The sequence below is a fragment of the Rattus norvegicus genome, chromosome 16 (genome assembly GCF_021556685.1).
Source record: "Rattus norvegicus strain SHRSP/BbbUtx chromosome 16, alternate assembly SHRSP_T2T, whole genome shotgun sequence".
Taxonomy (NCBI): domain Eukaryota; kingdom Metazoa; phylum Chordata; class Mammalia; order Rodentia; family Muridae; genus Rattus; species Rattus norvegicus.
Genome location: NC_141549.1, coordinates 34,973,465 through 35,001,126, shown reverse-complemented (window position 1 = coordinate 35,001,126; position 27,662 = coordinate 34,973,465). Strand labels below are relative to the sequence as shown.

The 27,662-nt window shown below is 43.4% G+C and overlaps 1 protein-coding gene and 1 long non-coding RNA gene across 2 annotated transcripts; one reads left to right on the top strand and one right to left on the bottom strand.

The window, feature by feature from the left end:
- Nucleotides 1-27,662, bottom strand: part of Erich1 (glutamate-rich 1) — a gene marked incomplete at its 5' end in the record, with an annotated part of 52,793,804 nt that overhangs the window by 48,663,237 nt on the left and 4,102,905 nt on the right.
- Nucleotides 3,481-19,826, top strand: LOC148000516 (uncharacterized). 2 transcript variants are annotated; one of them, XR_015640304.1, is made up of 5 exons: nt 3,481-3,773; nt 6,095-6,374; nt 7,943-8,096; nt 15,186-15,308; nt 19,194-19,465. It is a non-coding gene; the product is annotated as an uncharacterized LOC148000516 (long non-coding RNA). The 2 variants fall into 2 exon arrangements; XR_015640303.1 differs by lacking the exon at nt 6,095-6,374 and having other exon boundaries at nt 19,194-19,826.

Here is a 27,662-nt window from a genome sequence, read left to right as displayed (position 1 = left end):
TACTAATTAGCTCGCTAAGTGTTCTCTGAAACTAGAGGATATGTGGTTATAACTAGCCAGCTGAGGTAATGATCTTGTTATTATGCATGAGTCTTATTACATAATCCACCTGGGCATTCAAGACTAGTTAGCTCAGATAAATGAGCGCACAGGCACCAGCCAAAAACAACATCACCATTCATACCCCGCAGCGTCCTCCTGTATTGAGGGCCTGGGGCTCCATCTCTTATGGTGTAAATTGATCGTCATGTCTGGATGCACATACAAAACTAGTCCACAAAACTGGTCCATCATACAATGTCGGTAAATCGTTTACTCTGAATTTACCCGGGTTTTGAGAAACGGTGAGCACAATGGTGAGACTCTTCGAAGGGCGTCTTCGCTAAAAGTCAGCATTCTGGCAATCCAATGGACAGGAGGGGCCAGTTCATACAAGTTGTCTCCTAGAGAGTGTGTCTACATTACATAACTAACTTCAAATGGATTGGGCAAAGGGTGAACGCTTGACTGTAACAGGTCAAATCAGATTATTTTTCCCAAAAGTAAAACTGTGGTGATAGCTGAGCATGGTGATCCATGTCTGTAATCTCAGAACCTAGGGTGTTGAGGCAGGAGGATGTCTGTGAGTTTGAGGTTGGGTTGATGTTCACAGAGTTCCATGCCAGCCAGGACTACATAGTGAGACCATAACTGAGAGAGACAGAGGCAGGCAGGCAGGCAGACAGACAGATGGACAGACAGACAGACTGGGGAGCAGACCTGTGTTTATCCATGGACTCACAGCTGGGCCCATTAGCTGTAGTTCAGCCATGTTCAGTCGTGCTGATAGAGAAGAAGAGAAGGCTGGGCTCTAGTACCAGAAATGGAGCTACAAGGACAGAAGAGGAGAGAGACCAACCAAGACAGCCTCTTGGCTGGGGTGGGAGTGAGCATGGGGGTTACTTAGACTCCTAGAAGGATGGCTCAGCAATTAAGAACACTTGCTGATGTTGCAGAAGACCCAGGTTCATTTCCCAGCACCTACAGGGCAGCTCATGACCATCTATAACTCCAGGTTCAGGGAATCTAACACCCTCTTTATACCTCATCCGGCACCAGGCATGCAAACCCTGATACACATTACATAAAAACAAATGAGTAATTTTTAAAAAAGAATCTCTTGGTTTGGGGGTGATGGTGCCTGTGGTCCCAGCACACTCAACATGAAGGCGGGAAAAGCTACAGTTTAAGGATAGCCTGGGGCTACACTGTGAAACCCCCTTCTCCCTTCCCTGCCCACCACACATATACACATTCTGGAATACTGTCATCTCCAGCCCACAGGATTCTTGCCCTTGACAACACTGCAGTATCTCTCTATCGATTCTCTGTGTGATCACAGAGAGCAGCTGGCTCCTGTCACTTTCCTCCAGAGTCTGAACTGGCGTGGCTTTGTGTCTCCTGTCCTGTGTCTCCAGGGAATGTCTTTGGTCATTAGAGTTGGAAAGTAGCAGTAGATAAGAACGGCCACATTGTCACTTCGGCTGTAGCGGAAAGCGCCTGAGAGCATGGCTTCTGGAGCATGCCACAGCCTGTTTGTATGCAAAGGGCAGTTTCCCCAGCCCACAGACTCAGGCAAGCTTCTAATCTGTGCTAAAATGAACATTTTTGTTCTCCTTAAAAAGAGCTTCCGTGAGGTACAGACGGGAGAAGTCTCTGTTTGGAAAGCAATTTATTTATTTATTTATTTATTTATTTATTTATTTATTTAATTTTATTTTATTTTTGGTTCTTTTTTTCCGGAGCTGGGGACCAAACCCAGGGCCTTGCGCTTCCTAGGCAAGCGCTCTACCACTGAGCTAAATCCCCAACCTCTGGAAAGCAATTTTAAACTGCAGCAGGTGCCCATGACTGAACTGCCCCACAGTGTCCCTCAGGAAAATTCTGAGTACAACTGTCTGAGTTAGGGGTTCATTTGGTGTGAACAGACACCATGACCAAGGCAACTCTAATAAAGGAAAACACTTACTTGGGGCTGGCTTACAGGTTCAGAGGTTCAGTCCCTTATCATTAAGGTGGGAGCATGTCCAGGCGGGCATGGATGGTGCTGGAGGAGCTGAGAGTTCTACATCTTGATCCAAAGGTAGTCAGGGGGGGACACTGTCTCTTTCAGGCAGCTAGAAGGGTCTCCAAGCCCACTCACACCACGACACACTTCCTTCAACAAGGCCACACCTCCTAATAGTTCCACTCCCCGGGCCAAGCATTTGCAAACCATCCTAATAACCAAACAGAACCACCACCACCTTACATTTTCCCTGACGAATGGGTGAAGTTCCTGCTTCCTGAATGGCTAGCAACAGGAGAGGCAATATGGCTCTATCCTTCTTCCTCATAGCTGTAACTTAAGAGGACTGTGCAAAAACAGCCAGTCAAAATGACAGGTGACATTAAATACAACCGAGAAAGGTGGCAGGCATGAATTCATGGCTAGCCTGGGTTACATAGTGAGACCTTATCTTAAAAAAAAAATGCACATAAATAAAGCAAAAGGCAAGCAACCAGTGAACAGAAAGGCTGGTGGCTTAGGTGGCCATGGCTGGAACCGGAAACCAGTGTTGTCGGCTCAATGAACCCATGAGATGGACTGAGCCGAGGCACGGACAGAAGACAGTGCCTCGTTGCTAAGAGGTTGTGAATTTGTTTTTGTCGAATTTAAAGTCTGTAATTCTCTTGAAGGTGTTCATCCATCTAGATTCTCATGTAACCTCTGCTTTTACAAATTGAAATTCAGCAGCTTGGTGGGTACTGTTGGCCCTTACACTAGGTGGGGTGTAGATCTTCCCATCGTGTGTGTGAGTAGGAGAGTTAGATCTGAATTTTCCTTGTGGGATAGTGTTTCTCTCTCTCTCTCTCTCTCTCTCTCTCTCTCTCTCTCTCTCTCCCTCTCTCTCTCTTTCTCTCTCTCTTTCCCTTCCCTCTCTTCCTCCCTTCTCTTCTCCTGTCCCCTCCTCCCCTTTTCTTTGAGAAGGGCTTCATGTATTCTAGGCTGTCCTCAAACTCCAAAAATATAGCCAAAGATGACTTTCCTTGAACTTCTGATCCTCCTGCCTCCACCTCCCAAGGGCTAAAATTACCTGTGTGTACCATCACACTCGGTTTGTCCTGGGGATCGAACACCCCACCACCTAAGCTACATTCCCACTACAGGACTGCTTTTAATATCTAATGGTCGATCTGCTCAGGAAAATGTAAGGTAGAGGGAATATCTCTGACCTAGTACCTGAAGTTTGGTGCCAATCCTATCTTGGGGAACAGGAAAGCACTGTCACCCTTTTAATTACAGTCTCTGGTAGAAGAGAGCCTCTCTGATTTGGAGAAAGCCTTTTTTTTTCTTTTAAATCTTATTAACAATAACGTATCCCAGAACTGCAGTAATTACAGGCCTATTCCTGAAGCAATCAAATTGCTTATTTGCAAGAAAGACTGTTTCCTTTCCCTAATGAATACTAACAGTCCTCTGGTGCCTGGAGGTGATGTGTGTGAATGGCCTGCTGTAACAATGAAAAGCGATTATAAATAAATGACACACGGCCGCTCTGTTCTTAAAAATCACCGCGTGATCGGTTTGAGAGACGCGCGCGGAGATGGGACTCGGGAGATTTTGTTTTAATTATTCTGCCCGAAGGGAAACGGTACTTTGTTTTCTGCTGGCACCATCCTACAGAGAAGCTTAAAGAGACTTGGAAAGCACGAGACTATTAATCTCTCTCAAACCACACTGGCAGATACAGGTACCCTCATTTTCGGGGGCGGGGGGAGGGGAGGTGGTTGGGGATAAGAGGTGGGGGTGGGGCCGAGGTGCCGATAGACGGGTGTTTCTGTTCTCAGTGGGATGTTTAAAGGTTCGTTATTATCACATCCCACAGATTTGTCTCTGTGGAGCTGCCGTGACAATAGTTTGCATTTGAAAATCCACCAGAAAGGGGAGCGATGAACGGAAGGTTCTGAAGGGGAATTTTTAATTTTTTAATCTGCCAACTTCCTCGTGTGATTTTCAAACGAGGCTTCTGAGTGTGCATAGACATGCTTGGCGATGTTTCGGTTTGGGGGTCAGGTGATAGGATGGGAAGGTGTGTAAGAAGAGAATTCTCCATTTTAGCTGGTTCGAGATGGACTCGACGTCTGTGCCCCGCCCTGCAGGTTGGTACGTGTGAGCTACAGACCACCGACTAGGCTGCAGTTCTAGCAGCTCAGGACACTGTTGGAATACAGTCTTTCAGAATGTAAACGCAGGGCCTGGTTTTGAGTTGGTACTTGATCCCAGCTGAAGGCAACCACTGCCTAGAGTGGCAGTTTGCAGCTAAATTTTACTGGGGAACACAGTACGGATCCCCAGGAAGCCTCTCAGAGAACATATTGAAAAGACAACTTCTTACCATTTGTTGTTGAAAAAAACGTTGAAAAATAATTTATTCATAATTCATATACGAGAGGCTGCCATTTTGGAACTTCCAATATAATCGAGTCTCCAGGAACCAAGGGGTTTATATTTTGGAACTTCCAATATAATCGAGTCTCCAGGAACCAAGGGGTTTATATTTCCAGATATTCTTTATGACAACCGATGTTATCTATCCATGTTTCCTAGTTGGCTTTTTGATTCTTCTGCCTTCTGCTTCTATTTCTTTGCATGACTTTGACCCATATAACAGTCAGCAGGAGTTAGCAGGCACCCTCCCCCAAACCATAGGAGACTTGTTTCTGGCTAGTTTGGAAGTGAATTCAGAAATTGTTTGCAACACTTTCTGGGGGCTTCACACTACATTCTTTGACAGGTTGAAGCAAATTAACAAATCACGTTGACCCAGTCTCTAGCTAGTTCCATAGAGAAACCACGGAATTGTTTGGATGATAAGCAAATCAGTACATTTATCCAACTTCAGTACCTTATTTTCTCCTTTTATTTTTTTGTATAACCTGAAAATGTCAAACTATAATATCCTGCTTCCTAGTGTACCTTTGATATACCACAGTTTCCCAGTGTGTCAGCATTAAAACATTCACACAGGCATCGGATCTGTTTACCATTATATCCTTCACACTTCTACCTCATTGCTTATCTGTGTTGTTAGGCAGCTAGGGTTCTGTTAAAAACAACAACAACAACAACAACAAAAACAAAAAAACAAAACAACAACAACAACAAAAAAAAAAAAACCACCACAACCACCAGCACTCAGGAGGCAGAGGCAGAGGCAGGTAGATCTCTCTGAGTTCGAAGGCAGCCTGGTTCACATATAGAGTTCTAGAACAGTCAGGTCTATGTAGAAAATGCTCTCAAACAAACAACAAACAGTAATTATAACAAAATCAAGAAATTAAAACCTAGGACATAGCTCAGTGCTGAAGTGTTTGCCTGGCATTTCCCCTGGCCTTCTCGCCATGGCTGGTTAATCTTGACTTTATGTAGGCACAGCTCAAGTTAAACACGCCATGCAATGCCAGTGTTTACATTAAAGAAGTATACAATATGTTTAAAATAAAGAGTCTGTATGGACAATGAGATTCTGTCAGAAAATCAGAGGGATTCAGTGGGTCAGGCTCACCTGAAAAAACAAAGAAAGAGTGAAGAACAGAGGAAGGGAGGGGTGCTCCTAATAGGAAGGAGGTCTCTGAAGACGCTGATATGTGGGGCTCCCTCTGGGCCTGGAACAATTAACGATCAGAAAATGAGAGGGCAGCTTGTGTGCTTCAGGGGTTTGAAGGGACGATAACAGGTGAGAATAATTACTGTCTCATAAAAGAGCCTTCGATTCATGAAGCCCTTCTCCCTGCACCCCTCCTGTGGTGTGTGCAAGGGGTGCTTGTGGCAGTGGGTAAATCCAAATCTTTAAAAGTTAAAAATTTGAGATCTTCAGAGCTTGAATATTTGACATCTTAGAAAATATTACTGTTTGAAGATTCACCAGAGATACACTTCCTGGGGTATTTTTATATTAAAAAAGCACACACACACACACACACACACACCCCAAAACAGAAAACTTTCTCATAGTTAGAAAAGACAAGAGCTATGTTGCTCTTGGGTTTGATTATGACATGTGCCCCATAGGTTCATGTATTTGAGCACTCTGTCCCCAGCTGGTACCTGCTGTTTACATCATGGACTCTTTAGAAGACGGAGCCCTAGTGGAGAAAGTAGGTGACTGGAGGCGGACTTCCGGATTTTACAACTGGACCTACTTCCTGTTCCTTCTCTGCCTCCTGGAGCTTAACACTGTGAGCAGCCACTTCACGCTCCTGCTGTCCTTATCCCGCTACAATGGATGGTGTCCCCTCAGACTGTGAGGAAAAACCAACTCTCAAATCAACATCCAGTGGATTCTTGTCAGGTGTTTTTCTGCACATTGCTGTCTCTCCTGAGGTTGGGATATGAAAGGAGAGCCTCCCATCCCCCAATCTCTTTACTGATTAAATCACTGGGTCAAGGAGAATCTTCCTGAAACATGGGGGATAAAATGAGACAAGAACTTGGTTGTGAGGAAGGTGTGTGCATACGGTGTTTGACCCCAGCAGAAAGCACACAGGCTGTGGGAGAGGGCAGCAGTTTTCTCATTTTACCTGCTGAGAAGATAAGCTGGATGTTTATGTTGATGACAGGGTGGATGTTATTAAACTGAGGGAGGACAACCTGACAGAGACTTAATTAAGGAGCCAGAGAAGTCAATATGTCGGGTACTTAGTGCAGGATAAGAAGGCGTGGGAAAGGAATTTCCCCGTGAGAGGGCCAGTCGTTTTCCCACAAGGAGTCCACAGAGCACTCAGTATCTGAGGTAAAAGATTTTTAGTAACATTTTGGGGTGAAGTTTGTATTGTTTGCAGCCCTTGTGAAAATTCTTCTAGAAGAGAGCCACTTTGGAGGCAGTCTCCTTTCCTAGCCCCGAGGAGGAGCTGAGATCCCCATGTTGGCTGGACAAAGGTCTTTCAGAGGCCAAAGTGGGGACGGCCTAATATAGGATAAGCGTTGAATGAAGCAGCAGAGGCTACCCCTTCACCACCACCACCACTGTCTGGTTTACAACCGTGTTTGTGCACATGCTTCTACATACAAAGTCTTTAAGGAGAGAAAAGAAAGCGAAGTTTCGGGGAGCACCTTTATTTGCAGTGCAATCAGCAGATTCTCCGGTCCTTCATATATTTATTTTTGTAGAGCTGGAGGGTAGAACCCAGGTCCTTTCATGTGTCAGGCAGGCATTTGAGCAGTAAACTAGGGCCCCAGTCTGAGCAATTAACCCTTGTGAACCTTCTTGACTGCTGAGCAGAACTCCTGGCTTTAGCTACAAATATCCAACTCAAAAGAATCATGTGTAGTATGGGTTTTCAGATTCCGTTTAAATCGAGAGTGTGTTTAAAGATCTGTGAAGCCGGAACACAGAGGAGTCGGGGGTATGTGGAGAAAGGAGAACGGGTGGGGATAGCTGAAAGGAGCAGGACTTGGTGGCAACATCTGCAATTGCTGGACTCCAGAAGGATCGAGAGTTGAGAACTGCCTGGGTTACACAGCAAACTCCCTTCTCAAAATAGCCATGGGCCAGGCATGTAGCCCTGTGATAGAGCAGTAGTAAAACACAAATGATGTCTTAGGCTTGATCTCCAGCAGCACACGACTAAGCTAGGATGAAGGAAAGGAGAATGTGAGGAATATCAAGAATCCCCCAGCATAAGAGACCCGACAGCCCTGTGACAGAGGGTTTAGGTCGTGCGTAGTTCTCATTGAAAGAGAGCTTGCGAAAGGCGGTGCAGTCTCATTAAGGGAGAACTAAGGGATGCGTCTGTGGCTTCGACTTTGCATTCTGTTCAGTTATGATCTATAGCCAGATCTTACAAAGCTCGTACAAACCAAGGATTAAGCCTGGGTGCTGTGAGTCTGGCTTACAGCCTTCCTTGTGTCCTCTTTTAGGGGAAAACACCCCTGCCAGATCCCCAGAGACATCTGCAGAAACCACGGTGGGGACAAGCCCCTGAGAAACTTTTGCCTTTGTAGCTGAACCTAAATGCAACCCCACGCAGAATTCAGATGCCGTGCACTTGAGAGGACCAAGTGAGACCTGGAGGTAGGTAGAGTCATGCTCTGTTCAGTTCCTTATCAGGGGGAGATGGGGGTGCACGTCTCGGGTTTGAAGCAGGCAGGAAGCAGTACTCTTGAACTTCAGTCATTTCCATGAAAATGTGTCAATGACCCCCCTCCCTGACAAACTACCAAACCCACCAACAGTGAGGTTGATGAGAGCTGATGTTTTAAATACGTTAGGAATGTGTCTGCGCTTCCCCTGAGTTGGTGGAGAGACTCAGCAGGGCAAGAGGTGCTGAGCATCTACAGAATGGCACTTTCGAGTCTGATAACTTTCTAGAAGAATTAAATGTGCTGTGAAGGATAAATTGCGGTTTGATGGGAGTTGTCTTGTTAAAACGCCATTCCTCCTCCCCAGCAACCTACTTCCCATGTCATTAAGCCAGTTGATTGGCTATGTCTAGACAATGATGATGGTGATTGACTACCTTTATGTGTGGTTGATGCTGGGGGGGGGGGTCCAGGGTGGGGGAAGGGCAGTCGCATCCCCATCTCCCGTGTCTCTTGGAGAGTTGATGATCAAGTCCCCAGCCGTGGCATTAAACACAGCAATAGAACACGGAGGCACAGTGAAGCATTTCCACTGCAGGTTATGAGCTGAGATATAAAATAAGATTTATTCGCAACAATCTGATAGAGAAAATTGAGTCCTGGGAATTGATGTCCTACAAAGGCTTTCTCATCACCCGGGGAGTTGCTACAGGATGTGAGTCACACTGCACGAGGAGAGGATCAGTGGCAGCCGAGACATAAAACTGGAGCTTTGACATTTTCTGCAGCCACTCTTAAAGATAAGGAATTGACCAGTTTGTACAGTGTGAAATATGCTCACAATTACAGTCTTTTCTGATCCAGCTCTGCTCACAGTTGGCTACCTTGGGCTTTTAAATTGATGCTGTCATTCAGCCTTTTTTTTTTTCTTTTTGTTTAATGTGCTTCTTCTGCAAATATGGTACCAAATAAACAACCATCTCCCCAAAATAGCATGCTCCTATTCCCGAAAGGTTTAATCCTAGGACACAATTTCAAATAAATGAGACACAGCACCCACCGTTTCACTTCTTATTTCTTTTTTTTTTTTTTTGGTTCTTTTTTTCGGAGCTGGGGATCGAACCCAGGGCCTTGCGCTTCCTAGGTAAGCGCTCTACCACTGAGCTAAATCCCCAGCCCTCACTTCTTATTTCTTAAATTCTCTGAGAAACACCGTTGCCATGCGAATGTAATGGCGTGATAAATCCAAGTGAATATTTTTAAATGCAACGGGAACCAAGAAGTGTTACGTTAAATTTTCCTTGCTCAGTATTCATTCAGACGGCAACATTGTCTCAGTTTTAATGTGTGTCTGATACTGATAGGCTACGTTCAGAAAGAAGATATATGTGACCTTTCAGTTTGTATGTAATCCAACCAGTGCTTCCAGAATACTTTCAATGTCTCCACATGTTTGTCTCCACATGACAGGTCCTGGGCAGAACTAAAAACAATGTACCAGCTTATAAACCTGACAGAGCTTTGCCCGAATCAGGACCTCCCTCCCTCCCTCCCTCCCTCCCTCCCTCCCCCTCCCTCCCCTCCCCTCCCTTTCCCTTTCTCTTCCCTCCCTCCCTCCCTCCCTCCCTCCCTCCCTCCCTTCCTTCCTTCCCCCCTCCCTCCCTCCCTCCCTTCCTCCCTCCCTCCCTCCTCCCTTCCTTCCTTTCCTTCTTGTTAAGTTACATTAATTTGAACACAGTAAAATATCCATCAGAATGCAAACCCTTTAGGCAGGAACTCAGTGGCCGAGTCCTTGCTCATTTTGGTGATATCCTGCTCTCCAACACCAGCTCCTTATCAGTGTGAGAAAGTTTTTAAAAAATGAATGGAGATTCCAGTCAGACTAGAAAGTCTGGATCATCCGTTGTTTCTTTGTTGGATCATTAAGATTAAGTTTAAAGCCAAGACCAAACCCTTTATTTCGAAGCAATTATAGTCTCATAGAGAGTTGCAAAACTATGAGTTCTGTGTGCTCTTCTGTCTTCCTCCAGTTGTGGCATCTTATATAATCATGGCTCGAAGTAAGAAGCCCGTGTATTGTCATCGGCTGATGATGTTAACTAGACCAGAGAGACTCACGCAGTGTCAGTAGTTTTTCTATGTTCTCATTTGTATATGTGTACGTTTGTAGTCCTGTGGGTCTTTTTTTTAAATGGTGCTAGGAGTTGAACCTGGGGCCTCGGGTATGCTCAGTAAATGATCCTCTGCTGAGCTATAACCCCCTTATACTTCTATCAGCACAGGCCTATTACCACCATTCCAATCTCTGCTCAGAACAGTAGCATTGATACAAAACCCTCCCAGCTCTGTCACTTCACTGCAGTATTCCTGTCCCTAGCCCCTACTCAGTTCTCTACCTCCACATTTTCCTGTATTTTGAGACTGGACTCAGGTTTCTGAGTCTCTTGTTGAGATGTCTGAGATGTGTAGCATGTACTGCTATGTTTGGCTTCATTGGGTTTTCTGTATTTTATTTTCTGACACCATCTCCACACTTCTGAAATTTCACGGATGTTAGTAAGTGGAATCATACAGTATATGTTGTTGTTTGAGGGTGTTCCCAAAATCTTTTCATGCTAGAAACTGTTTTCGATTTTTACATTTTTCTCTTATGGAAAACAGATTTTTTATACAGTATGTTCTGTTATTGTTTTCCCTCCTCTCTCTTCCCCCAGATTCTTCCCACCTCCCATCTGAACCCATACCCTTTCTTTCTCTGTTTAGGAAATAAACAGGCTTATAAAGAAGAAGAAGAAAATAATTTAAATTAAACAAAACCTGATAAACGTATAGTGTAAAACAAACAAAACAAACAGACAGACAGAAGAAAAGGAGCCAAAGAAGAGACACACAAAACACATCTAGATGCAGAAGTACACACAGTCACAAACACAGAAATTTCATAAAAGCAAAAAAATCACAAGCCATAATATATATGCAAAAGACCTGTAAGGTTAAAAAAAACAAACAAAACACAAAAAAATCTTGACAAACATTTTGAGACAAGGAACCTCCAAAAAAAGCCACTGTGTTCTATTGGTGACAGCTTCTGTATTAGGGGTGGGGCTTGTGGCCACTTCCTCTCTCAGCTCTGCGACCCCATCTGGTGCAAGCCTGTGCATGCTGCCACGCTCTCTCTGACTTCATATGTGCACTGGTCCTGCTGTGTTTCCTAGGTGTCCTCTGTCCCCTCTGTCCCTTGGACTCTTTCCACTTTTCCTCAGGGAAGGGATTTCATGGAGACATCCCTTTTACAACTGAGTGTTTGATCCATGGTCTCTCACTCTCTGCTCATTGTCTGGCTGTTGGGCATTTGTTGACATCTTTCTCAGGAGGAAGCTTTTCTGATTGTGCCTGAGCAAGGCAATGGTCTCTGAGTACAGAGGAATGTCATTAGGAGCCATTTTATTGCTGTGTTTCTTTAGTAGAACAGTAGTATTTGGTTTCTCTTAGGTCTCTGGAATGTTTAGACTCAGATTCTTGGCCACCCAAGCAGAGTTAGAAATGGATTTTCTCTCATGAGGTGGGTCTTCAATCCAGTCAGATCTTGAATGGTCTCTCCCACAAACTTCCTGTCACAGTTGAACCAGTGCATCTTGAAGGTAGGACACGACTGCAGATCCAAGGTTTTATAGCTGAGTTGGTTGCCTTTCTCCTTTGGTCGCATGCAGAGTATCTATCTTCTGGTGCCAAGAACACTAGCCTTAGGGCGCAGGCTCTAGGCGGGCACCAGCTCAACTTCTCCATGTTCAGGAAGTTGTGTGGCTGTTGTCTCCAGCAATGGTGCCTTACCATCAGCTTGAGGAGAACAACCAATAGCTGTGGCAACAGCCTAGGTTGTTTGGGGGTTCCCATTAGCCCCCTTTAGCAAACAACTCACACACACACACACACACACACACACACACACACACACACACACACAGTTCCCAGTATTGGGAGTTTCATGTGGTGGAGAGGTGTCTAGATGGGGCTCTGCTTTTTCCACTATTTGGGCAGTTCCATTTGCATCTCCTTCATTTATATTTCTTTATGTTTTAGGAAAGGTCTACTGTATTTCCACATAGGATTTCCAACAATTCCTCCAATGGCCCTTTGCTTTAGCCATCCCTCTCTCTAGTCTCTGCCTTACTCCTTTTCTCCCACTTCTTATTTGATCCTCCTGTTCTCATCAATCCATATCTATCTACTCTATTTCCCCTTCCTAGGGAGATCCCTCCCTCATTACTTGACCCTTACTCCATACACCTATACCAAATTTCTGTACTTGCATAGATTATGCTTATCAAAGACTTAACAGCTAATGTCCATATATAAGGGAATACAAACCACATTTGTCTTTCTGGGTCTGTGTTACCACACTCAGGATTTAAATTTTTAGCTCCATCCATTTACCTGTGAATCTCAATTTTAACGCCTGAGTAATAATATTCATTGTATAAATGTACCCCGTTTTCTCTATCCATTAATCTATTGGTAGATATTTAGGCTGTTTTCAATTTCCATCTACTATGTAGAGAGGCACTGAGCATGGTTGAGCAAATGTCTCTGTGGTAGGATGAAGCATCCTTTGGGTATATGACTGAGAGTGGTATAGCTGGATCTTGAGGTAGATTGATTCCACATTCCTGAGAAACTGTCACACTTATTTTCATGGTGGCTATATAAGTTTGCACTCCCATCAGCAATGGAGGAGTCTTCCCTTTATTCCACACCCTTGACAGCATGAGCTGATGTTCAATTGATCTTAGTCATTCTGACAAGTTTAAGATGAAATCTCAAAGACTTTTTGATTTGCATTTTTCTAATGCTAAGGATGTTGACTATTTCTGTAAATGCTTCTCAGCCACTGAGTTTTCTCCTTTGAGAATTTTGTTTAGATCTGTATCCCATTTTAATTAAGTTATTTGTTTTCTTGGTGTCCAATTTTTTAATTCTTTATATATTTTAGATATCACATGTGCAATTGGTGAAAGTATTTCCTTGATCAGTAGGCTGCAACTCCGTCTGAGTGATGGTATCCTTTGTCTTACAGAAGGTTCTCAGTTTCATGAGATCCCATTTATCTGCCGTTGTTCTTAGTGACGGTGCTATTGGTATTCTGTTCAGAAAGTCTTTTCCTGTGCCAATGAGTTCAAGGGCATTCTCCACTTTCTCTTCTATCAATGTATCTGGCTTTATGGTCTTTGATCCACTGGAGACGAGTTTTGTGGAAGGTGAGAAGTATGGATCTATTGCATTCTTCTCGATCCAGCCACCTAGATCAACTAGCACCATTTGTCAAAGATGCTGTCTTTTTTCCAGTGTGTGTGTGTGTGTGTGTGTGTGTGTGGTGTCCATAGGTATGTGAATTTATGCTTGGGTCATCAATTCAATTCCATGGATCATGTGTCTGTTTTTGTGCCAATACCATGCTATTTATATTACTATAGCTTTGCAGCACAATTTGAGATGGGCCAGTGATAACTCCAGCAGTACTTTTAATATTCAGGATGTGTTTGCTATCTTGAGTTTGTTGTGTTTCCAAATGTAGCTGAAAACTGTCTTTTAAAGGTCTGTGAGGAATTGTGTTGGATGTTGATGCTTTTGGTAGGATGACCATTTTCACTCTGAATCCTACTTATCCATGACCACAGGAGAGCTTTGTATCTTCTGATATCGTCTTCAATGTCTTTCTTCAATGTCCCAAAGGTTTTACCATACAAGTCTTTTACTTGCTTGGTTAGTGTTACCCTGATTTTTGTTGCTGTTTGGCTATTGTGAGAGTTATTGTTTCTCTGACTTCTTTCTCGATCCCTTTGTGTATGGTAAAACTTCATATTCTTGCATATTAATTTTGTATCCTATTTTGCTAAATGTGTTTATGGGCTATAGAAGTTTCCTGATAGAATTTTTAGGGTCACTTGTATATACAACCATACCATCTGTAAATAAAGATAACTTTGAGTTCTTCCCGTGCTGTTTGGATTCCCTTGGTGGCCTTTGGTTGTCTTGTTGCTCTAGCTAAGACTTCAAGTTCTATATTGAATAGGTATGGAAAGAGTGGACAGCCCTGTCCTGTTCCTGATTTTCATGGAATTGCTTTGAGTTTCTCTCCACTTAAGGTTGATGTTGGCTATGGGCTTGCTGTAAATCACTTCTATTTTCTGAGGTATGCTGCTTGTATTCTAGTATCCCCAGAACTTTTTCATGAAGAGGTGTTAGATTTTGTCAAAGGCCTTTCCTGAATCTAATGAGATTATCATGTTTTTTTCTTTCAATTTGTCTATATGGTAGATTACACTTATTGATTTATACATATTGAACCATCCCTGCATCTCTGGAATGAAGTCAACTTGATCATGGTAGATGATCTTTTTGATGTATTAGACTAATCCTTGGGTTCATATGTTGTTGGTATTTGCAGGTGGGCCACTGTAAGGGTCAGATCTATCCATAAAGGTGTGCCCTCACGTTACTGTCCAGGGCCCTGCAAGCATCATGGGGACATTCCTATGGAGCATAAGACTTATGTATTATGGAGATATGAAGGATAAATAGCCAGAGACATCTAGAAGGGGCCCTGGTGAGAGAGGGAGGGAAAGAGAGGGAGCAAAAAGAATACCTGGGAGCCAGAGACTAAGAGGCCAAATGCACTAAGAGACTGGTAGCCAAAATGGTTGAAGTTATATTGGGATCAGAGGTTAGAGAGTAGAAGTCCAGCCTAGTCCCTAGGCTGGAGAGTTTGAGGGTAGGGAGTGAGGTGAGACTTACCAAGGAGAGCCAGGGCTCTGTAGCAGAGGACGGAAGGCTAGGGGCCACTTTGATTTGTTAAATAGGCACCTCGGTTAGCCATTTGTCTTAAATCTGTGACCTAACAGAAAAGATCTGTTTGGGAGGGGAAGACTGAAACTCAGGCCACGCCCCCACCCACCCCCCCCCCCCCCCCGGCCCTGGGCGAAGAGACACCTTATTGTTGGTGATGTTCTCAGTCAGTCAGCAGCAGAGCACATGGCCTTCCTTTGTTCATCCTAGCTTAATGCCCAAGTTGTCTTATGCCTAGGACTCATAAAAGTAAAATCAAATCAAATCAAGTCCAGCCAAGGCAGCCCAGGAGGAGGAAGACAGACAGACATCTGCCGACCATCATGCTACCTACAGACCTGCCCTCCAGCACAAGGCACAGGTAAGCCGTAGATGCTTGCTTTGGCCACACCTTGCAGTACAGCATGGGTGGAGGAAAGGCACCCAGTGTCCTGCTAGGCAAGTGGGCAGACTGCAGCAGTACCCATTATAATGAGTGAGCATGTAGTGGCCAGATGGGAGAGAAAGAAGTGAAGCATCTTGAGCATTATGAAAAGAGATGGAACTGGAGAATAGAGCACAGGGAGGAGAAGACGACTGTGAGTGGCCAGCTCTGTCACCTGAGACCATGGTAAAGTCCCAGCCCAAGCTGCCACTGAGATTCATGTCTCAGTCAGTGACTGTGTAGCTTCAGGAGTCAGTGTCGGTGAATCACAGCAGCACAAGAGAACATGGGGTGTCTCTGGTTAGGACAGCCACCAGGAACTACATGGATGCGCAGGGGCTGTGCAGTGAGGAGCCCTACCCCTCACTGGATGCCGCATTCTGGAGAGCTGGCCTCATCTCTCACTGGCTGAAGTCCTAGCCAGAGCAATTAGACAACAAATGGAGGTCAAAGGGGTACAAACTCGAAAGGAAGAAGTTAAAATATCACTACCTACAGATGATATGATAGTATACTTAAGTGACCCCCATAATCCCACCAGAGAACTACAACTGACAACTTCAGCAAAGTGGCTGGATATAAAATTAACTCAAACAAATCAGTAGCCTTCCTCTACTCAAAGGATAAACAGGCTGAGAAAGAAATTAGGGAAATGACACCCTTCACAAGAGTCACAAATAACATAAAATACCTTGGTGTGACTCAATCCAAGCAAGTGAAAGATCTGTATGACAAGAACTTCAAGTCTCTGAAGAAATTGAAGAGGATCTCAGAAGAAAGATCTCCTATGCCCATGGTTGGCAAGATTAATATAGTAAAAATGGCCATCTTGCCAAAAGCAATCTACAGATTCAAAGCAATCTCCATGAAAATTCCAACTCAGTTTTTCATAGAGTTAGAAAGAGCAATTTGCAAATTCATTTGGAATAACAAAGAACCCAGGATAGCAGAAAAACTATTCTCAACAATAAAAGAACTTCTGGGGGGGGGGAACCATCACTAAACTCAAGCTGTATTACAGAGCAATCATGATAAAAACTGTATGGTATTGGTACAGACACAGGTAGATTGATCAGTAGAACAGAACTGAAGACCCAGAAATGAACCCACACACCTATGGTCACTTGATCTTTGACAAAGGATCTAAAACCATCAAATGGAAAAAGGACAGCATTTTCAACAAATGGTGCTGGTTCAACTGGAGGTCAGCATGTAGAAGAATGCAAATTGACCCATTCTTATCTCCTTGTACAAAGCTCAAGTCCAAGTGGATCAAAGACCTCCTCATAAAACCAGATACACTGAAACTAATAGAAGAAAAGGTGGGGAAGAGTCTCAAACACATAGAGGCATAGAGGAAAATTTCCTGAACAGAATACCAATAGCTTAGGCTCTAAATTCAAGAATTGACAAATGCAACCTCATAAAATTGCAAAGCTTCTGTAAGGTAAAGGACACTGTCAATAAGACAAAATGGCAACCAACAGATTGGGAAAAGATCTTTACCAATCCTACTTTCAATAAAAGGATACTATCTAATATATGCAAAGAACTCAAGAAATTAGACTCCAGAGAGCCAAATAGTCCTATTTTTTAAATGGGGTACAGAGCTAAACAAAGAATTCTCAACTGAGGACTATCAAATGGCCAAGAAGCACCTAAATAAACATTCAACATCCTTCATCATCAGGGAAATGCAAATCAAAGCAACCCTGAGATTTCACCTCACACCAGTCAGAATGGCTAAGATCAAAAACTCAGGTGACAGCAGATGCTGGTGAGGATGTGGAGAAAGAGGAACACTCCTTCATTGTTGGTGGGATTGCAAGCTGGTACAACCTCTCTGGACATCAGTCTGGCGGTTCCTCAGCAAATTGGACATTGCACTACCAGAGGACCCACCTATACTATTCCTGGGCATATACCAAAAAGATGTTCCAGCATATAACAAAGACATATGCTTCATTATGTTCATATCAGCCTTATTTATAATAGCCAGAAGCTGGAAAGAACCCAGATGCCCTTCAACAAAGGAAAGGGCACAGAAAATGTGGTACATCAACACAAAGGAGTACTACTCAGCTATTAAAAACAATGACTACATGAAATTCCTAGGCAAATGGATGGGCTGCTCCTCTATTAGGAACTCTCACACTCTTGAGGGCCACAAAGTGGCCACTGTGGGGATCTTGTACACTGTCTCATAGGCACCCCAACACCAATTTCAGACACGGGTTCATATCGAGTTGTAGCCATTTTTGGAGCAAGGGATCTTAGGCTTGGCCAAGAGCTGTGGAGGTGGCCTTTTATCTGGGCCCAGGGGCCAGTTCCTGCAGCACCATATACCAGGGGTTGGTTTCCGGGCAGCTGGACGCCTCGGGCCAGACCATAGACATGGTCTCACCCCCACCCTCACCATGTGACCAGATGCCAGAGAGGCATGAGGAAACCCACTCTTACCTTTTATTGCTGGCTCATATGTCCCACTGTATGAAGCTAAGGTTCATTTAACCATTCCTTCATGTTTTGACATAGACACTTGGATAGGCCTTGGGCTTTCACTATAACAGATGGAAATGCTATAAATATTCATGGGACGATTATTTTGTGTGTGTGTCAACATAGGTTTTAACTTCCCTGGGATTAATTTCCCAAAGTAAATGATTGCTAGAGTGTGCAGAAAGGACTGGTTTGGTTTTATAAGAAACTGCCAGTATCCCCAAATACACTTTATATTTTTACCATCCTTTAAATAGGATCTCATGTAGCTTAGGCTGGCCTCTAGCTGTCTAGATAGCCAAAAATGGCCTTGCATTTTTGATCCTCTCACGTCTACTTTGCATGTGCGTGGATTCCAGGCATATGACAATTTGCATCCTTGGCAGTGCCAAACCTTTTTAGATAGGCAAATGTACATCAAAATATTTGGAGAAGTCACACAAAGGTCACACACAACCTGAGCTGAGTGTGGGAACACAGATAATTGGCCTCTTTATAGTCTCCAGAGCATTGTCGAAGGGCTGGCATGGCAATATTGATTACAAATTTATCCAGGTCCAATAGCCAGCAGCCACACATCAGTTAGCAACACATGAGAGAAAAGACAACTGCAGTCATTGACTTCATCCAAATCAGAACAAGACGTCCTGACATCAGTGTATTCGGAGGTTCAAAGATGATAGCTGCCACCAGCCCAGGAGTCATGTCCACGTGAAGAACTGAGAAATGCCATTGTTTATTGAAGGGAGGAAAATGTTCCCCCAGGAACACACAGTCCTCTGGCTTTCCTGTTTCCCAGAACACCAACTCGGGGCTTGTTAGGTTTGGGTTATGATTTGAGGGTATTGCTCAAAGGGTATTGTTAGACGTTTGATCCCCCAGCAGGGCCTGCTGGACTGGAAGAATCACAGATTGGGGCCCAGTTGTTAAGGTGATTAGGCCATCGGTGAGTGCTGCCTGGAAGGGGTTAGTTCCCTGGTTAGTTCCTGCTAGAGCAGTTGTTGTGATACAGAAAGAACAAGCTTTGCCCCCAAATGATCCTGGCTTTCTCTCTCACCACCTGGCCTCTTTCATTCTGCCCCACCATGAAATTACTCACCGTATTATTTCCTATTTCCCATTGCTAGAGGGAAAATGAGGAATGCATCTGAAGGAAGGAAGGCTTTAATTTGGGTCACAGTTTGAGTTGATACAGTTCATCGTGGCAGAGAAGGCACAGTACTGGGGCCAGGAGGCAACTAGGTATATTTTGTCTGCAGTCAGGAAGCAGAGAGGGATAAACGTTGACCGCTTATCTGGCTTTTTCTTTCCTTTTCAATTCAGCTCAGGACCACAGCTGATGGTTTGCTGCTGCCCATATTCAGAAATGTCTGCCATCCTGTTAAGCCTCTCTGGCAGTACCCTCCCACATACTCCCAGAGGTGCCTCCTATGTGAGTCCAGATGCAGTCAAGATGACAATGAGGGTTAACCACCATTTCACCACACTGTGATGTAGCTAGGAGATGCCGATTGGAGGGAAACAATTGCTGGTACCATGCTCTTAAACCTCCAAAATGGTTAAATAAACTCGGGGTTTAAAAAAAGATATTTTAAGGTTGTTGTTTGCATTGATGTTTTGCCTGCGTGTGTGTCTTTATGAAGGTGCAGATCCTCTGGAACTGGAGTTACAGACAGTTGTGAGCTGCCATGGGGGTTCTGGGAACTTAACCTGCCTCCTCTGGAGAAGCAGCTACTGCTCTTAACCCCTGAGCCGTCTTTCCAGCCTCCATAAACTTGTCTTATAAATAAAGTGCTTAGCCTTAAGCGTTTTGTTACAGTCACAGAAAATAGAGTAATACAGACCCTCATGGTTGGAACATTATAGAGAGAAGATGAATTCTCTTAGAATTCTGGTTGGATCAGAAAGAAATTTGTTACTATAATGAAAATGAATATAAAATGGAGAATGAAAGAGTAAAGATATTCTTCTTTCAGGGCATAGAACCGATATATTGTTACCTCTATATATCGAACAGCGACCCTTTATGCAATGGCTCTACCACAGTCACTGTGTGATTTTACTTCTCGTGGCAGGTAGAATCGTTTTGTGATTTGGACATAGTTTCTGCCTGTCACCAAAAGCTCATGTGTTAGAAGCTTGATCCCCAGTGTGTGAACATAAATGATGTAGGAATCTAAATATACTGGGCTTAAACCCAGGGCTTCAGACACACTGGGCAAGTAGTATATCACTGAGAACATCTTTATACCTCTTGGTGGTGCCTGTTAGAGTCTGATTCCATGGAGAAGCCATTGGGAGTACTACCCTTAGAGGAAATTGTACAGTGTTATAGTGTTCGGATTAAATTTTGAGAGAAGATAGTAAGGTAGCCCTGCCCTTGCTGTCTGATTCCGTATCCCTCTCTCTTACACAGGGTACTGCCCTGTGGTACCATCTGCCACGAGTTTCTCACCAGAGCTGCTCAGAAGCTCCGGTATCATATTCCTGAAACTATTCAGCCACGGGTGTTTTGTTATAGTAACAGAAAATACACTGGTAGAAACTCTCACCGTGGTATTTATTATTATCTAGCAGCCTTGCATATTTTGCAATAAAAGCAGAAAATAGACCAGTACAATCTCTCACAGTCATATTTACCCGGAGATAACAGGAAGTGGGGGAGGGAGTAGAATAAGACTTTATTTTTATGGATATGATCAGATTACTGACAGAATTTTCACTTAAATCGTATTACCCTAACCTTGGCAGTGTTATCCTGTTAGCTGCTAGGGAGGCTGGGAACTATGGCCTGGATTCTAGAAAGCTACCTCCCTAACCACAGCTTCTATTACCAGAACAGGGTTACAGGTTTGGGGAGTAACTAGCAGAACTTAGTCTTCTAGTTTGAGCCGGAACAGATGGGACAGTTCAGGGTGTTGGTTCTCAGCCAGAAGCAACTTTGTTCACTGGAGGACGTTTGACAATGTCAAGCTGACATTGGCTGCCCCACCCGCATCATGTGCACAGCTAGCATCCAGCAGGAAGATGCTGGTATGTATTTTGCCCTGTATAGTTCAAGCCCCCTATGAAGACATTGCGTGACCCAAACCAGCCAGAGTACAGAAGCTGAGAAACCCTGATTCAAGGTATCCCCTCATGCCTCGGCCTGTGTGAACAATATCTTTTGGCTCTCATTTCATGCTTTCCTAGAAAAAACATGCTTGTAGGTAAGATGTGGGTAATATGCCTGGACTCCCAGCAACATAGAATCAGAACTGTGAGGATTATAGCACAAGGGGCATTTGCTGTGGGTCCTTCTTACTACAGAAGCCCAATGCATAGCTACTTGCATAGAATTCCACAGTCTCTATCACCAACCGAGTTCAGTTCTAACAAGAAAGATTTTCTTCTCTAGCTAGTTAATAATATATAATCTCTCACTGATGCACAGGAAAGGAGGAAAACTATTCAATTAAAGACAAGTGCAATTTTGTATAATTAATCATAGTCTTCTTCAGAGGAAATAAAAATAATTTGTTCTAAGAAGGAGGAACCCATAATTATTCAGTGAGGAGGAAAACCCATTCATTCATACATCATATTTACTCTGAATGGTGTAGTGCATTGCAGCTCTCACTGTGAGACTCAGGCATGGCGAAGCATGCAGTAAATCTTGTCATTTCTGGTTCTGATAATCTGCTATAATGATAGATTAAAAATGCAGTTTGGCATTTCAGGATATAAATCTCTAATAACCAACCTCAGAGAAGGCACCAAACCCTCCAGAGAGATTTTCAACATGAGACGATGACACTTCTTAATAAACTCAGGATTAGTGATGTAACTTGTCACCCATCCAGCCAGAAGAAGAAAATGGCACGGTTGCTACGGTGACCACTCTGAAGTTGTGTTCTATAAATCTACGTAATCCACTTCGGGAAGTTCTCCCCTGGGATGAAGATGTACGGTGTGTCAGCCATGCATCACAGAAACCTTTTCTTACTTAAGGTGGTTATTTAGACACCAGACATTTTTCTTACAGACAAAGGCAAGCATATTGTCCTTTGCTGCCTATTTTCCTGGGCAGAGCACTTTACTTCTAGGGCTTTCACGGAATTTCATTTGTGGTGTGTGTGTGTGTGTGTGTGTGTGTATGTGTGTGTGTGTATTTTATGTATGAGATATGTGTGTGTGCGTGTGTGTGAATGTGTTTGGTATTATAAGGTGTATGTGTGTGTGGTGTCTATGGGATGTGTGTGGGCATGTGTGTATATGCACATTGTGTGTATGTGTGTGCACATGTGTATGTGGATGTATGTATGTGGTATGTGTATATGTGTGCATCTATGTGTGTAAGTTTATGCAGTGTGTGTGTATCTGTGCATGTGTGGTGTGTGTGTATGTGTGTATGTGTGTGCACATGTGGATGTGGATGTATGTATGTGGTATGTGTATATGTGTGCATCTCTGTGTGTAAGTTTATATAGTGTGCGTGTATGTATCTGTGCATGTGTGGTGTATGTGTGTGTGTATTTGTGTGTGTGTGTGTGTTTGATATATCTGTGTATGTGAATTGCATGTATATGTAGTTCCTGTATGTAATATGTATGTGTGCATGTGAGTGTGTAGTATGTTTGTGTGCATATGTAGATGTGCACCATGTAACATGTGGAAGTCAGAAGATAACTTGTGGGCAATGGCTCTCTCCTACCATGTGGGTCTCAGGGATGAAGCTCAGGAATTCTGGCTTGGCAGTAAGCAGTGTATAGGCTATCTTTGCAGCCAAGCCGTCTCTGCTCATAAAGCTCCATTTCACATTAAACCACATATTCTCTTCTCATTTCACTTTTCTCTACCATTGTATTCTTCATTATAATCTTTTCAAATTGTAATGTGTCTCCAGGAAATGTTTCATTTCTTAAAACTTTTCAGGCGGGTCTCAAATTGGCTGTTTAGCCTTGGATGGCCCAGGGAGGCAGCCTTCCAGCTGAGCCACATCTACAGCCCAGCACGCCTTATGCTTTATATATGCTCATCTCACTCCATAAATAATACATATTCACTGATTTGTGTGTGTTTAGCTTTATTTAGTGTGCCTGTGAACCATGCTCCTGGAGTCAGATTTACAAGCACTGTGAGGCCAAACGCAGTTATATTGTTCTATTGTGGGATAAAAAAAATTACACAGAGAACTGAATACCTGGATTTGTTTGAAAAAGTGAGCTCTTGATTCATTCAAATAATATAGATCATTTCTGTCAGTAAGTATAGAACAGCATTCAACAGAGTTCAAGTGGAGTGTTAAGTTTATTGACAATGCAGAAGATGCTCCCATCCTTGTTCATTGATGGAACAAGAATGGCCTTGGGACCAAGCCACAGGCCTGCGTGCTTGGCCAACCTCACCATCAGCCAGCTGTGTGTCACTGGGCAAGTTCCTTTAATCCCAGTAAGCCCCACTTGCCTTGTGTGTCAACAGGGATTCTGAGACCTTTCCAAGGCCATTGTCGGTCTCACTTTCAATGAGCTAGCGTGTAAAATACACAGCACGCATCTGGGTAGGGTCAGAGCCCTTGGTGATAAGCAGTAGAAATCAACCCTGCTAGATGAATGGGAGAAAAAGCACACTTGTTAGAATGATCACGGGCTCTTTCAGACTCCAGGGAGGGGTCAACAACTGCATTTTCAGAACTGGGATCACAGTTGCAGGAAGTCCTGACAGGATTCCAGGCACAATTACCTTTATGGATGACTAAATACGTTTCAACCTCTTTTGGCATTCTGGAAGATTTACATTCTGCAGAGAAAGAGGCTTATAGGTATGGATCAGGTGGCCTGGTTTATGAAGGCTTTGAGATTGTGTTAAGTCTTCGGCAGCTTTTCCAGATCTGCAGAAGAACGGAAAATGTCAGGCAAACAGAGATCTCCGACAAAGGCACTTGGTACTTAGTTACTGTCCTTCCTTCTGGTTCACCCATTGGAACCCCATTTTATACCTTGCACTGTGTATAATGCTACGTCTTCTAGCCAATTTAATATATGTATAATGCTTTTAAACTTTAAAAATCTCTCTCTCTCTCTGAATGTCCTGTGCCTTGTCCTAGGTATTGCATGTGTGTGTAGATGTATGTGTAGTGTAGTTTATGATGTATTCTTGCATTTGTGTATGTGTGTGCAGATGCACATATGTGTGCACATATGTGCAAAGAACAGAAGGTGACTTCAGGTGTTATCTTCAGGAGCCATCCACTATGTCCTTTTTTGAGATCATGTCTCTCATTGTCCTTGACCAAATAGATGAGGCCTGCTAACCAGGAAGACAGGAATCTCCTATCTCTGGCATCCCAGTGCTTTCATTATAATTGCTCACCACCATAACTCAGTCTTATTGTAAACCTGGGTTCTGGGGATCAAAGTGAGATTCTCAAACTTGGAAGGCAAGTGCTTTATTGAGTGTATTCTGTCACCAGCTCTCATCCAAGATACTTTCTGCAATTCAATAGCAGTGTTGTCATCAGGCCTGTGACCTTCCCATGGTCCTCCTCTTTGCATCTCCATCAGCATCAGCTTGCTTGACTTTTAGATACACAGGGCTGATTTCCTCCTCAGCACCAGCCCTTCTCACCCCTTAGCTCTTCATTGCCAATGCCTTTATCCCCATTTCTCCCTCAGCCAGCTATCCCTAAAATTATCTGGGAAATAACCAATCAAGATCTCATTTCAGTCAACACAACCAACTTTCCAGACGTCCAGCTTGCTTTCTCAACTGTTTGTACAAAGCATTTTGCCTCTTATGCTTAGGGTCTGAGTTTGAAATGTCCAACAGAATGTTACATGTTTGAATGCTAGTTCTATAGATGGTGGTGATGTTTGGGAAGCCTGTGGAACTGTTAGGAGGTGAACCTTTGCTGAGAGAAGTGTGTACCTGGTGGGGCATGTAGACCTTAAGGTTTCACAGCTCTGTCCCACTTCCTGCTCTCTCTCTCTCTCTCTCTCTCTCTCTCTCTCTCTCTCTCTTTCTCTCTCTCTCTCTCTCCCGAGTTGTCAGTGAATGTCACTGCTGGCCTCATGATCCTGCCTTTTCCTTTGTATTCCCGTGGTATATTCCATAGGCCAGATAAGCCCTTCCTCCCTTGAGTTGCTCTGGTCAGGTAGTTTGTTTCAACAATGTGTGAAATCATTAAGACATTGTCTGCCCATGCTTTCTTCTCTTCTGAGCATAGTCTGAACTCTGTGGTAAACCATTCAAGTCACTTCTTTAGCATCTCCCTTCCACAAGAGGCTATAAGCAGTATGAGGGGGAACATCTAACATTTATCTTGATCTCCCCAGGTCAGGACAAAGTAATGGAATACGAGTCCTGAAAGTCTTGTAATGCTGCATCTGCAGGCATCAGCAGGCCATTCCAAAATATCCCACTGCTGTCCCCAAGAAATGGAAAACTTCTCATACTGCTCATGATATAGGTGATATGATAGACTGTTCTCAACTTTGCTGTCTCTCCAATCAAGCACTTGGACCTGGGTCCTTCCAATCACCAGTTGGTCTCCCAATTTAACAAAGAAGTACTAATACAATAAAAATAATAAAAACCCTTGAGAGTATTGATCATATTTATTTTTGGATGTAGGTTTCCTCTTGCATATGGACCTTTGCCTGTAATCTATTTTTAGTGTAGGGGTTCTTGGAGTCTTTCTATGTTGCACAGGCTTGTCCCAAACTTATGGCTGGAAACAATACCCTTGTCTTAGACTCCCAAGAAACGCTCATATGTAGATTGAAATGTATTTTAAGCACATATTCAAATACCCTGCTTGTATTGTGTTTTAAAAAGATGAAGTATAGGGGCCTGGAGTGTCAATGGCTTAGTGGTTAAGAGCATTGGACATTGGCTGCACTTCCAAAGGAGCCAGTTCGTCCCACGACAGTTCAAAGCTCTCTGTAACTCCAGCTCTGGCTATCCAATGCCCTCATATGGTCTCTGAGGGCACCAACCATGCACATCATATGCAGACAAATAGGCAAAACATCTATACACATGGAATAAAAAAAATAAGCCGAGTATGAATTTCTGCTTCCTGTTTTCTATTCATTGAAGATACACATTCGCACAAATATTCTCCCCATAGGTCACTAACTCACGCAAACGATGAGTACAGTTTCCCAGAGGAAATTGATACTTATTCAATTAAAATATTAAAATTAGTCATTTTTTAAAGATCAAGTATGTGATTTTGTTTTGTTTCTGGACTGTGTAATAAAGTTAACTATATCTATATTTTGTGGCACCTCACAAAACTGATGCATCTTTCAGGTGCTGTCTTGCTCTTTCTGTTAGGCTGTAGAGTGTGTTCCCATTCCTCTGCTGCACATTATATCTACAGTGCACCATATGGAGGCTCCCTGTCCAGTGCACGCTGTTCCAGTGAGCACCTGTTTGTTTGGTTCAATGCTCTATCTACTGAGTTATTACATCAGCCAGAACCACACACAAGTGCAAATTGGGGCTGGAAGGAGAAACAAGGACAGAATACTACATGCTAGCAAGGTAACCTGCTTTATCACGTTATTCCAGGAATTGGCACTCTAGAAACGTAGTGAAGGATAATTCTTTAGAGAGAAATAAACTTGCGTGAACAGAACCCTGGGTTTCAAAGGAAACAAAGCAATATAAATATGTCAATCATATTTCTGTTTCCTAACTTGCTTTCAAATCAACGATAAAGTGATGGTTAGACTTTGCCTGGGATACAAGAAGCAATAGATAACAAAAGCAAAACCAGATCTCTTCCTTAAGCTCAGCGATTCTCAGTTTGAGGGTTAGACTGCACTGTCACCCCAGGATTTTCACTGACGAAGGGGATTGCAGATTATTAACTGTGAGCTGGTAGTTTTCTGCTGCCTGTTCTCCTGCAGGATCAGCAGATCCAAGCCTCTAAGTAACCGAGTCAATATCATCTTCCCCACTTTCCTGATAAAGAAAAGCTAACCTAGAAAGTTTAAGAACATGTTTAAATTCAAGGATCCAGCCAAGACTGAAACCCAGCTTGTTAGTCTGAGTCCAGTGTTAAATGGTGCATATGTGGCCAAGGTCATATAAGGTTATAAAATCTAATGTAAGCCAGTTACACTGACTCTGTATCTTGAATGAAAAAAAGATATTTATGTTCTCATTGGTTGCTCTTCAATAGAAAGAAAACGAACGCTTTCATGGGAGCATCCTGTTTATTTCAAATTCCTGTGGTCTAACTAGCCAAATAAATTTTTGTGCAAGTGTTTGTTTGAGTCCAGGCTGCCTCAAATTTGCCATGGAGCAGAGATGGCCTTGAAATCCTGGCCATCTTCTACCTCTCAAGTGCCTGAATTACAGGTGTGCACCACTGTACATGTTTTCAGTACGCTCCTTAAAACACAGTATGAATTTCTGCTTCCTGTTCTCTAATTATTGAAGATACACATTTGCACATATATTCTCCCCACAGTTCACTAACTCACACAAACGATGAGTACAGTTTCCCAGAGGAAACTGATACTTATTTCTTAAAAAATTCATACCCATTTCACATTTTTGCTGTGTGTGTTCATGTGTGTGTACACATGTGCATACATCTACATGGAGGCCAGAGGTAGATGTTGGGTGTCATATTTCTGGAGGCAAGTTCTCTCACTGAACCCATAGCTCAAGAATTCAGCTAGATGGGCCAGCAAAATCCAGGCATCCTGCAGACATCTGTGTCAGCCTCTTCTTCACTGAGATTTCAGATGAGTATCCAAACTCGGGCCCTTGTATTTGTGCATCAAGTACTTTCCT